Source organism: Carcharodon carcharias, chromosome 11 (assembly GCF_017639515.1).
Source record: "Carcharodon carcharias isolate sCarCar2 chromosome 11, sCarCar2.pri, whole genome shotgun sequence".
Taxonomy (NCBI): domain Eukaryota; kingdom Metazoa; phylum Chordata; class Chondrichthyes; order Lamniformes; family Lamnidae; genus Carcharodon; species Carcharodon carcharias.
In genome coordinates this window covers 158,144,817-158,158,365 of record NC_054477.1, presented here as the reverse complement: position 1 = coordinate 158,158,365, position 13,549 = coordinate 158,144,817, and positions in this window count along the sequence as shown.

Sequence of the window (13,549 nt, the reverse complement as noted above, 5' to 3'; positions counted from 1 at the left end):
ATCCAGGATGTACTGTACAGGCTGCTCTGTGAACCAGGATGTACTGTACAGGCTGCTCTGTGATCCAGGATGTACTGTACAGGCTGCTCTGTGATCCAGGATGTAACGTACCGGCTGCTCTGTGATCCAGAATGTTCTGTACAGGCGGCTCTGTGATCCAGTATGTACTGTACTGGCTTTCCTGTGATGCAGGATGCACTATACAGTCTGCTCAGTGTTTAGGATGTACTGCAACTGCTGCTCTGTGATCCACGATGTACTGTACAGGCTGCCCAGTGTTTCAGAATATACTGTACAGGCTGTTCAGTGATCCAGGATGTAATGTACAGCTGCTCTGTGATCTAGGATGTACTGGACAGGCTGTTCATTGATCCAGGATGTACTGTGCTGATGTTCTGTGATGTTGGATGTACTGAACAGGCTGACCAGTGATCCAGAATATACTGTACCGGCTGCTCTGTGATCCAGAATGTTCTGTACAGGCTGCTCTGTGATCCAGGATGTACTGTACTGGCTTTCGTGTGATGCAGGATGCACTGTACAGGCTGCTCAGTGATCCAGGATGTACTGTACAGGCTGCTCTGTGATCCAGGATGTACTGTACAGGCTGCTCAGTGATCCAGGATGTACTGTACAGCTGCTCAGTGATCCAGGATGTGCTGTACAGGCTGCTCAGTGATCCAGGATGTACTGTACAGGCTGCTCTGTGATCCAGGATGTACTGTACAGGCTGCTCAGTGATCCAGGATGTACTGTACAGGCTGCTCTGTGACCCCGGATGTACTGTACAGCTGTTCAGTGATCCAGGATGTACTGTACAGGCTGCTCTGTGATCCAGGATGTACTGTACAGCAGCTCAGTGATCCAGGATGTACTGTACAGGCTGCTCAGTGATCCAGGATGTACTGTACAGCTGCTCTGTGATCCAGGATGTACTGTACAGTCTGCTCTGTGATCCAGGATGTACTGTACAGGCTGCTCTGTGATCCAGGATGTACTGTACAGTCTGCTCTGTGATCCAGGATGTACTGTACAGGCTGCTCAGTGATCCAGGATGTACTGTACAGGCTGCTCAGTGATCCAGGATGTACTGTACAGGCTGCTCAGTGATCCAGGATGTACTGTACAGGCTGCTCTGTGATCCAGGATGTACTGTACAGGCTGCTCTGTGATCCAGGATGTACTGTACAGGCTGCTCTGTGATCCAGGATGTACTGTACAGGCTGCTCAGTGATCCAGGATGTACTGTACAGGCTGCTCTGTGATCCAGGATGTACTGTACAGCTGTTCTGTGATCCAGGATGTACTGTACAGGTTTCTCTGTGATCCAGGATGTACTGTACAGGCTGCTCTGTGATCCAGGAATTACTGTACAGGCTTCTCAGTGATCCAGGATGTACTGTACAGGCTGCTCTGTGATCCAGGATGTACTGTACAGGCTGCTCTGTGATCCAGGATGTACTGTACAGGCTGTTCTGTGATCCAGGATGTACTGTACAGGCTGCTCTGTGATCCAGGATGTACTGTACAGGCTGTTCAGTGATCCAGGATGTACTGTGCTGCTGTTCTGTGATGTTGGATGTAATGAACAGGCTGCCCAGTGATCCAGAATATACTGTACAGGCTGCTCTGTGATCCAGAATGTACTGTATAGGCTGCTCTGTGATCCAGGATGTAACGTACCGGCTGCTCTGTGATCCAGAATGTTCTGTGCAGGCGGCTCTGTGATCCAGGATGTACTGTACTGGCTTTCCTGTGATGCAGGATGCACTATACAGGCTGCTCAGTGATCCAGGATGTACTGCAACTGCTGCTCTGTGATCCAGGATGTACTGTACAGACTGCCCATTGATTCAGAATATACTGTACAGGCTGTTCAGTGATCCAGGATGTAATGTACAGCTGCTCTGTGATCCAGGATGTACTGCACAGGCTGTTGATTGATCCAGGATGTACTGTGCTGCTGTTCTGTGATGTTGGATGTACTGAACAGGCTGCCCAGTGATCCAGAATATACTGTACAGGCTGCTCTGTGATCTAGAATGTACACTAAAAGGCTGTTCTCTGATCCAGGATGTACTGTACAGGCTGCTCTGTGATCCAGGATGTACTGTACAGGCTGCTCTGTGATCCAGGATGTAACGTACCGGCTGCTCTGTGATCCAGAATGTTCTGTACAGGCGGCTCTGTGATCCAGGATGTACTGTACTGGCTTTCCTGTGATGCAGGATGCACTATACAGGCTGCTCAGTGATCCAGGATGTACTGCAACTGCTGCTCTGTGATCCAGGATGTACTGTACAGGCTGCCCAGTGATTCAGAATATACCGTACAGCTGTTCAGTGATCCAGGATGTACTGCACATACTGCCCAGTGATCCAGGATGTACTGTACAGGCTGCTCTGTGATCCAGGATAGTCTAAAAAAGCTGCCTAGTGCTCCAGGATTTACTGACCAGGCTGCTCTGTGATCCAGGATGTAGTGTACAGCTGTTCAGTGGTCCAGGATGTACTGTACAGGCTGCTCTGTGATCCAGGATGTACTGTACAGCAGCTCTGTGATCCAGGATGTACTGCACAGGCTGCCCAGTGATCCAGGATGTACTGTACAGGCTGCTCTGTGATCCAGGATGTAACGTACCTGCTGCTCTGTGATCCAGAATGTTCTGTACAGGCGGCTCTGTGATCCAGGATGTACTGTACTGGCTTTCCTGTGATGCAGGATGCACTATACAGGCTGCTCAGTGATCCAGGATGTACTGCAACTGCTGCTCTGTGATCCAGGATGTACTGTACAGGCTGCGCAGTGTTTCAGAATATACTGTACAGGCTGTTCAGTGATCCAGGATGTAATGTACAGCTGCTCTGTGATACAGGATGTACTGGACAGGCTGTTCATTGATCCAGGATGTACTGTGCTGCTGTTCTGTGATGTTGGATGTACTGAACAGGCTGCCCAGTGATCCAGAATATACTGTGCAGGCTGCTCTGTGATCCAGAATGTACTGTACAGGCTGCGCTGTGATCCAGGATGTACTGCACAGGTTGCTCTGTGATCCAGGATGTAATGTACAGGCTGTACTGTGATCCAGGATGTACTGTACAGGCTGGTCTGTGTTCCGGGATGTACTGTACAGGCTGCTCTGTGATCCAGGAAATACTGTACAGGCTGTTCAGTGATCCAGGATGTAATGTACAGCTGCTCAGTGATCCAGGATGTACTGTACAGGCTGCTCTGTGATCCAGGTTATTCCGTACAGCTGTTCAGTGATCCAGGATGTACTGTACACGCTGCTCTGTGATCCAGGATGTACTGTACAGGCTGCTCTGTGATCCAGGATGTACTGTATAGGCTGCTCTGTGATCCAGGATGTAACGTACCGGCTGCTCTGTGATCCAGAATGTTCTGTGCAGGCGGCTCTGTGATCCAGGATGTACTGTACTGGCTTTCCTGTGATGCAGGATGCACTATACAGGCTGCTCAGTGATCCAGGATGTACTGCAACTGCTGTTCTGTGATGTTGGATGTACTGAACAGGCTGCCCAGTGATCCAGAATATACTGTACAGGCTGCTCTGTGATCTAGAATGTACACTAAAAGGCTGTTCTCTGATCCAGGATGTACTGTACACGCTGCTCTGTGATCCAGGATGTACTGTACAGGCTGCTCTGTGATCCAGAATGTTCTGTACAGGCGGCTCTGTGATCCAGGATGTACTGTACAGGCTGCGCTGTGATCCAGGATGTACTGCACAGGTTGCTCTGTGATCCAGGATGTAATGTACAGGCTGTACTGTGATCCAGGATGTACTGTACAGGCTGGTCTGTGTTCCGAGATGTACTGTACAGGCTGCTCTGTGATCCAGGAAATATTGTACAGGATGTTCAGTGATCCAGGATGTAATGTACAGCTGCTCAGTGATCCAGGATGTACTGTACAGGCTGCTCTGTGATCCAGGTTGTTCCGTACAGCTGTTCAGTGATCCAGGATGTACTGTACAGGTTGCTCTGTGATCCAGGATGTACTGAACAGGCTGCCCAGTGATCCAGAATATACTGTACAGGCTGCTCTGTGATCTAGAATGTACACTAAAAGGCTGTTCTCTGATCCAGGATGTACTGTACACGCTGCTCTGTGATCCAGGATGTACTGTACAGGCTGCTCTGTGATCCAGGATGTAACGTACCGGCTGCTCTGTGATCCAGAATGTTCTGTACAGGCGGCTCTGTGATCCAGGATGTACTGTACTGGCTTTCCTGTGATGCAGGATGCACTATACAGGCTGCTCAGTGATCCAGGATGTACTGTACTGGCTTTCCTGTGATGCAGGATGCACTATACAGGCTGCTCAGTGATCCAGGATGTACTGCAACTGCTGCTCTGTGATCCAGGATGTACTGTACAGGCTGCCCAGTGATTCAGAATATACCGTACAGCTGTTCAGTGATCCAGGATGTACTGCACATACTGCCCAGTGATCCAGGATGTACTGTACAGGCTGCTCTGTGATCCAGGATCGTCTAAACAAGCTGCCTAGTGCTCCAGGATTTACTGACCAGGCTGCTCTGTGATCCAGGATGTAGTGTACAGCTGTTCAGTGGTCCAGGATGTACTGTACAGGCTGCTCTGTGATCCAGGATGTACTGTACAGCAGCTCAGTGATCCAGGATGTACTGCACAGGCTGCCCAGTGATCTAGGATGTACTGTACAGGCTGGTCTGTGTTCCGGGATGTACTGTACAGGCTGCTCTGTGATCCAGGAAATACTGTACAGGCTGTTCAGTGATCCAGGATGTAATGTACAGCTGCTCAGTGATCCAGGATGTACTGTACAGGCTGCTCTGTGATCCAGGTTATTCCGTACAGCTGTTCAGTGATCCAGGATGTACTGTACACGCTGCTCTGTGATCCAGGATGTGCTGTACAGGCTGCTCTGTGATCCAGGATGTACTGTATAGGCTGCTCTGTGATCCAGGATGTAACGTACCGGCTGCTCTGTGATCCAGAATGTTCTGTGCAGGCGGCTCTGTGATCCAGGATGTACTGTACTGGCTTTCCTGTGATGCAGGATGCACTATACAGGCTGCTCAGTGATCCAGGATGTACTGCAACTGCTGTTCTGTGATGTTGGATGTACTGAACAGGCTGCCCAGTGATCCAGAATATACTGTACAGGCTGCTCTGTGATCTAGAATGTACACTAAAAGGCTGTTCTCTGATCCAGGATGTACTGTACACGCTGCTCTGTGATCCAGGATGTACTGTACAGGCTGCTCTGTGATCCAGGATGTAACGTACCGGCTGCTCTGTGATCCAGAATGTTCTGTACAGGCGGCTCTGTGATCCAGGATGTACTGTACAGGCTGCGCTGTGATCCAGGATGTACTGCACAGGTTGCTCTGTGATCCAGGATGTAATGTACAGGCTGTACTGTGATCCAGGATGTACTGTACAGGCTGGTCTGTGTTCCGAGATGTACTGTACAGGCTGCTCTGTGATCCAGGAAATATTGTACAGGATGTTCAGTGATCCAGGATGTAATGTACAGCTGCTCAGTGATCCAGGATGTACTGTACAGGCTGCTCTGTGATCCAGGTTGTTCCGTACAGCTGTTCAGTGATCCAGGATGTACTGTACAGGCTGCTCTGTGATCCAGGATGTACTGAACAGGCTGCCCAGTGATCCAGAATATACTGTACAGGCTGCTCTGTGATCTAGAATGTACACTAAAAGGCTGTTCTCTGATCCAGGATGTACTGTACACGCTGCTCTGTGATCCAGGATGTACTGTACAGGCTGCTCTGTGATCCAGGATGTAACGTACCGGCTGCTCTGTGATCCAGAATGTTCTGTACAGGCGGCTCTGTGATCCAGGATGTACTGTACTGGCTTTCCTGTGATGCAGGATGCACTATACAGGCTGCTCAGTGATCCAGGATGTACTGTACTGGCTTTCCTGTGATGCAGGATGCACTATACAGGCTGCTCAGTGATCCAGGATGTACTGCAACTGCTGCTCTGTGATCCAGGATGTACTGTACAGGCTGCCCAGTGATTCAGAATATACCGTACAGCTGTTCAGTGATCCAGGATGTACTGCACATACTGCCCAGTGATCCAGGATGTACTGTACAGGCTGCTCTGTGATCCAGGATCGTCTAAACAAGCTGCCTAGTGCTCCAGGATTTACTGACCAGGCTGCTCTGTGATCCAGGATGTAGTGTACAGCTGTTCAGTGGTCCAGGATGTACTGTACAGGCTGCTCTGTGATCCAGGATGTACTGTACAGCAGCTCAGTGATCCAGGATGTACTGCACAGGCTGCCCAGTGATCTAGGATGTACTGTACAGGCTGCTCAGTGATCCAGGATGTAACGTACCGGCTGCTCTGTGATCCAGAATGTTCTGTACAGGCGGCTCTGTGATCCAGGATGTACTGTACTGGCTTTCCTGTGATGCAGGATGCACTATACAGGCTGCTCAGTGATCCAGGATGTACTGCAACTGCTGCTCTGTGATCCAGGATGTACTGTACAGGCTGCCCAGTGTTTCAGAATATACTGTACAGGCTGTTCAGTGATCCAGGATGTAATTTACAGCTGCTCTGTGATCCAGGATGTACTGGACAGGCTGTTCATTGATCCAGGATGTACTGTGCTGCTGTTCTGTGATGTTGGATGTACTGAACAGGCTGCCCAGTGATCCAGAATATACTGTGCAGGCTGCTCTGTGATCCAGAATGTACACTAAAAGGCTGTTCTCTGATCCAGGATGTACTGTACAGGCTGCTCTGTGATCCAGGATGTAATGTACAGGCTGCTCTGTGATCCAGGGTGTAACGTACCGGCTGCTCTGTGATCCAGAATGTACTGTACAGGCGGCTCTGTGATCCAGGATGTACTGTACTGGCTTTCCTGTGATGCAGGATGCACTATACAGGCTGCTCAGTGATCCAGGATGTACTGCAACTGCTGCTCTGTGATCCAGGATGTACTGTACAGGCTGCCCAGTGATTCAGAATATACTGTACAGCTGTTCAGTGATCCAGGATGTACTGCACATACTGCCCAGTGATCCAGGATGTACTGTACAGGCTGCTCTGTGATCCAGGATAGTCTAAACAAGCTGCCGAGTGCTCCAGGATTTACTGACCAGGCTGCTCTGTGATCCAGGATGTAGTGTACAGCTGTTCAGTGGTCCAGGATGTACTGCACAGGCTGCCCAGTGATCCAGAATGTACTGTACAGGCTGCTCAGCAATACAGGATGTACTGTACAGGCTGCTCTGTGATCCAGGATGTACTGTACAGCTGTTCAGTGATGTAGGATGTACTGTACAGGCTGCTCAGTGATCCAGGATGTACTGTACAGCCGGCTCATTGATCAAGGATGTACTGTACAGGCTGCTCTGTGATCCAGGATGTACTGGACAGGCTGTTCAGTGTTCCAGGATGTACTGCACATACTGCCCATTGATCCAGGATGTACTGTACAGGCTGCTCTGTGATCCAGGATAGTCTAAACAAGCTGCCCAGTGCTCCAGGATTTACTGACCAGGCTGCTCTGTGATCCAGGATGTAGTGTACAGCTGTTTAGTGGTCCAGGATGTACTGTACAGGCTGCTCTGTGATCCAGGATGTACTTTACAGCAGCTCAGTGGTCCAGGATGTACTGCACAGGCTGCCCAGTGATCCAGGATGTACTGTACAGGCTTCTCTGCAATCCAGGATGTACTGTACAGGCTGCTCTGTGATCCAGGATGTACTGTACAGCTGTTCAGTGATGTAGGATGTACTGTACAGGCTGCTCAGTGATCCAGGAGGTACCGTACAGGCTGCCCAGTTATCCAGGATGTACTGTACAGGCTGTAATGTGATCCAGGATGTACTGTACAGGCTCTTCTGTGATCCAGGATGTACGGTACAGGCTGCTCAGTGATCCAGGATGTACTGTACAGGCTACCCAGTTATCCAGGATGTACAGTACAGCCAGCTCTTTGATCAAGGATGTACTGTACAGGCTGCTCTGTGAACCAGGATGTACTGGACAGGCTGTTCAGTGATCCAGGATGTATTGTACAGACTGCTCAGTGATCCAGGATGTACTGTACAGCTGTTCAGGGATCCAGGATTTGCTGTACAGCTTTTCTGTGATCCAGGATGCACTGTACAGGCGATCCAGTGATCCAGAATATACGGTACAGCTGTTCAGTGATCCAGTATGTACTGTACAGGCTGCTCTATGATCCAGGATGTAACGTACTGCCTGCTCTGTGATCCAGAATGTTCTGTACAGGCGGCTCTGTGATCCAGGGTGTACTTTACTGGCTTTCCTGTGATGCAGGATGCAAAATACAGGCTGCTCAGTGATCCTGGATGTACTGCAACTGCTGCTCTGCAATCCAGTATGTACTGTACAGGCTGCTCTGTGATCCAGGATGTACTGTACAGCTGTTCAGTGATGTAGGATGTACTGTACAGGCTGCTCAGTGATCCAGGATGTACTGTACAGGCGATCCAGTGATCCAGAATATACGGTACAGCTGTTCAGTGATCCAGTATGTACTGTACATGCTGCTCAGTGATCCAGGATGTACCGTACAGGCTGCCCAGTTATCCAGGTTGTACTGTACAGGCTGTAATGTGATCCAGGATGTACTGTACAGGCTCTTTTGTGATCAAGGTTGTACTGTACAGGCTGTACTGTGATACAGGATGTACTACTGTACAGGCTGCTCTGTGATCCAGGATGTACTGCACAGGTTGCTCTGTGATGCAGGATGTAATGTACAGGCTGTACTGTGATCCAGGATGTACTGTACAGGCTGGTCTGTGTTCCGGGATGTACTGTACAGGCTGCTCTGTGATCCAGGAAATACTGTTGAGGCTGTTCAGTGATCCAGGATGTAATGTACAGCTGCTCAGTGATCCAGGATGTACTGCAACTGCTGCTCTGTGATCCAGGATGTACTGTACAGGCTGCCCAGTGTTTCAGAATATACTGTACAGGCTGTTCAGTGATCCAGGATGTAATGTACAGCTGCTCTGTGATCCAGGATGTACTGGATAGGCTGTTGATTGATCCAGGATGTACTGTGCTGCTGTTCTGTGATGTTGGATGTACAGAACAGGCTGCCCAGTGATCCAGAATATACTGTACAGGCTGCTCTGTGATCTAGAATGTACACTAAAAGGCTGTTCTCTGATCCAGGATGTACTGTACAGGCTGCTCTGTGATCCAGGATGTACTGTACAGGCTGCTCTGTGATCCAGGATGTAACGTACCGGCTGCTCTGTGATCCAGAATGTTCTGTACAGGCGGCTCTGTGATCCAGGATGTACTGTACTGGCTTTCCTGTGATGCAGGATGCACTATACAGGCTGCTCAGTGATCCAGGATGTACTGCAACTGCTGCTCTGTGATCCAGGATGTACTGTACAGGCTGCCCAGTGATTCAGAATATACCGTACAGCTGTTCAGTGATCCAGGATGTACTGCACATACTGCCCAGTGATCCAGGATGTACTGTACAGGCTGCTCTGTGATCCAGGATAGTCTAAACAAGCTGCCCAGTGCTCCAGGATTTACTGACCAGGCTGCTCTGTGATCCAGGATGTAGTGTACAGCTGTTCAGTGGTCCAGGATGTACTGTACAGGCTGCTCTGTGATCCAGGATGTACTGTACAGCAGCTCAGTGATCCAGGATGTACTGCACAGGCTGCCCAGTGATCCAGGATGTAGTGTACAGGCTGCTCTGTGATCCAGGATGTAACGTACCGGCTGCTCTGTGATCCAGAATGTTCTGTACAGGCGGCTCTGTGATCCAGGATGTACTGTACTGGCTTTCCTGTGATGCAGGATGCACTATACAGGCTGCTCAATGATCCAGGATGTACTGCAACTGCTGCTCTGTGATCCAGGATGTACTGTACAGGCTGCCCAGTGTTTCAGAATATACTGTACAGGCTGTTCAGTGATCCAGGATGTAATGTACAGCTGCTCTGTGATCCAGGCTGTACTGTACAGGCTGTTCATTGATCCAGGATGTACTGTGCTGCTGTTCTGTGATGTTGGATGTACTGAACAGGCTGCCCAGTGATCCAGAATATACTGTGCAGGCTGCTCTGTGATCCAGAATGTACACTAAAAGGCTGTTCTCTGATCCAGGATGTACTGTACAGGCTGCTCTGTGATCCAGGATGTACTGTACAGGCTGCTCTGTGATCCAGGATGTAACGTACAGGCTGCTCTGTGATCCAGAATGTTCTGTACAGGCGGCTCTGTGATCCAGGATGTACTGTACTGGCTTTCCTGTGATGCAGGATGCACTATACAGGCTGCTCAGTGATCCAGGATGTACTGCAACTGCTGCTCTGTGATCCAGGATGTACTGTACAGGCTGCCCAGTGATTCAGAATATACCGTACAGCTGTTCAGTGATCCAGGATGTACTGCACATACTGCCCAGTGATCCAGGATGTACTGTACAGGCTGCTCTGTGATCCAGGATAGTCTAAACAAGCTGCCCAGTGCTCCAGGATTTACTGACCAGGCTGCTCTGTGATCCAGGATGTAGTGTACAGCTGTTCAGTGGACCAGGATGTACTGTACAGGCTGCTCTGAGATCCAGGATGTACTTTACAGCAGCTCAGTGGTCCAGGATGTACTGCACAGGCTGCCCAGTGATCCAGGATGTACTGTACAGGCTGCTCTGCAATCCAGGATGTACTGTACAGGCTGCTCTGTGATCCAGGATGTACTGTACAGCTGTTCAGTGATGTAGGATGTATTGTACAGGCTGCTCAGTGATCCAGGATGTACTGTACAGTCGGCTCACTGATCAAGGATGTACGGTACAGGCTGCTCTGTGATCCAGGATGTACTGGACAGGCTGTTCAGTGATCCAGGATGTACTGCACATACTGCCCAGTGATGCAGGATGTACTGTACAGGCTGCTCTGTGATCCAGGATAGTCTAAACAAGCTGCCCAGTGCTCCAGGATTTACTGACCAGGCTGCTCTGTGATCCAGGATGTAGTGTACAGCTGTTCAGTGGTCCAGGATGTACTGTACAGGCTGCTCTGTGATCCAGGATGTACTTTACAGCAGCTCAGTGGTCCAGGATGTACTGCACAGGCTGCCCAGTGATCCAGGATGTACTGTACAGGCTTCTCTGCAATCCAGGATGTACTGTAGAGGCTGCTCTGTGATCCAGGATGTACTGTACAGCTGTTCAGTGATGTAGGATGTACTGTACAGGCTGCTCAGTGATCCAGGATGTACCGTACAGGCTGCCCAGTTATCCAGGATGTACGGTACAGGCTGTAATGTGATCCAGGATGTACTGTACAGGCTCTTCTGTGATCCAGGATGTACTGTACAGGCTGTACTGTGAAACAGGATGTACTACTGTACAGGCTGCTCTGTGATCCAGTATGTACTGTACAGGCTGCGCTGTGATCCAGGATGTACTGCACAGGTTGCTCTGTGATCCAGGATGTAATGTACAGGCTGTAATGTGATCCAGGATGTACTGTACGGCTGGTCTGTGTTCCGGGATGTACTGTACAGGCTGCTCTGTGATCCAGGATATACTGTACAGTCTGTTCAGTGATCCAGGATGTAATGTACAGTTGCTCTGTGATCCAGGATGTACTGGACAGGCTGTTGATTGATCCAGGATGTACTGTGCTGCTGTTCTGTGATGTTGGATGTACTGAACAGGCTGCCCAGTGATCCAGAATATACTGTACAGGCTGCTCTGTGATCTAGAATGTACACTAAAGGCTGTTCTCTGATCCAGGATGTACTGTACAGGCTGCTCTGTGATCCAGGATGTACTGTACAGGCTGCTCTGTGATCCAGGATGTAACGTACCGGCTGCTCTGTGATCCAGAATGTTCTGTACAGGCGGCTCTGTGATCCAGGATGTACTGTACTGGCTTTCCTGTGATGCAGGATGCACTATACAGGCTGCTCAGTGATCCAGGATGTACTGCAACTGCTGCTCTGTGATCCAGGATGTACTGTACAGGCTGCCCAGTGATTCAGAATATACCGTACAGCTGTTCAGTGATCCAGGATGTACTGCACATACTGCCCAGTGATCCAGGATGTACTGTACAGGCTGCTCTGTGATCCAGAATAGTCTAAACAAGCTGCCGAGTGCTCCAGGATTTACTGACCAGGCTGCTCTGTGATCCAGGATGTAGTGTACAGCTGTTCAGTGTCCAGGATGTACTGTACAGGCTGCTCTGTGATCCAGGATGTACTGTACAGCAGCTCAGTGATCCAGGATGTACTGCACAGGCTGCCCAGTGATCCAGGATGTAGTGTACAGGCTGCTCTGTGATCCAGGATGTAACGTACCGGCTGCTCTGTGATCCAGAATGTTCTGTACAGGCGGCTCTGTGATCCAGGATGTACTGTACTGGCTTTCCTGTGATGCAGGATGCACTATACAGGCTGCTCAATGATCCAGGATGTACTGCAACTGCTGCTCTGTGATCCAGGATGTACTGTACAGGCTGCCCAGTGTTTCAGAATATACTGTACAGGCTGTTCAGTGATCCAGGATGTAATGTACAGCTGCTCTGTGATCCAGGCTGTACTGTACAGGCTGTTCATTGATCCAGGATGTACTGTGCTGCTGTTCTGTGATGTTGGATGTACTGAACAGGCTGCCCAGTGATCCAGAATATACTGTGCAGGCTGCTCTGTGATCCAGAATGTACACTAAAAGGCTGTTCTCTGATCCAGGATGTACTGTACAGGCTGCTCTGTGATCCAGGATGTACTGTACAGGCTGCTCTGTGATCCAGGATGTAACGTACAGGCTGCTCTGTGATCCAGAATGTTCTGTACAGGCGGCTCTGTGATCCAGGATGTACTGTACTGGCTTTCCTGTGATGCAGGATGCACTATACAGGCTGCTCAGTGATCCAGGATGTACTGCAACTGCTGCTCTGTGATCCAGGATGTACTGTACAGGCTGCCCAGTGATTCAGAATATACCGTACAGCTGTTCAGTGATCCAGGATGTACTGCACATACTGCCCAGTGATCCAGGATGTACTGTACAGGCTGCTCTGTGATCCAGGATAGTCTAAACAAGCTGCCCAGTGCTCCAGGATTTACTGACCAGGCTGCTCTGTGATCCAGGATGTAGTGTACAGCTGTTCAGTGGACCAGGATGTACTGTACAGGCTGCTCTGAGATCCAGGATGTACTTTACAGCAGCTCAGTGGTCCAGGATGTACTGCACAGGCTGCCCAGTGATCCAGGATGTACTGTACAGGCTGCTCTGCAATCCAGGATGTACTGTACAGGCTGCTCTGTGATCCAGGATGTACTGTACAGCTGTTCAGTGATGTAGGATGTATTGTACAGGCTGCTCAGTGATCCAGGATGTACTGTACAGTCGGCTCATTGATCAAGGATGTACGGTACAGGCTGCTCTGTGATCCAGGATGTACTGGACAGGCTGTTCAGTGATCCAGGATGTACTGCACATACTGCCCAGTGATGCAGGATGTACTGTACAGGCTGCTC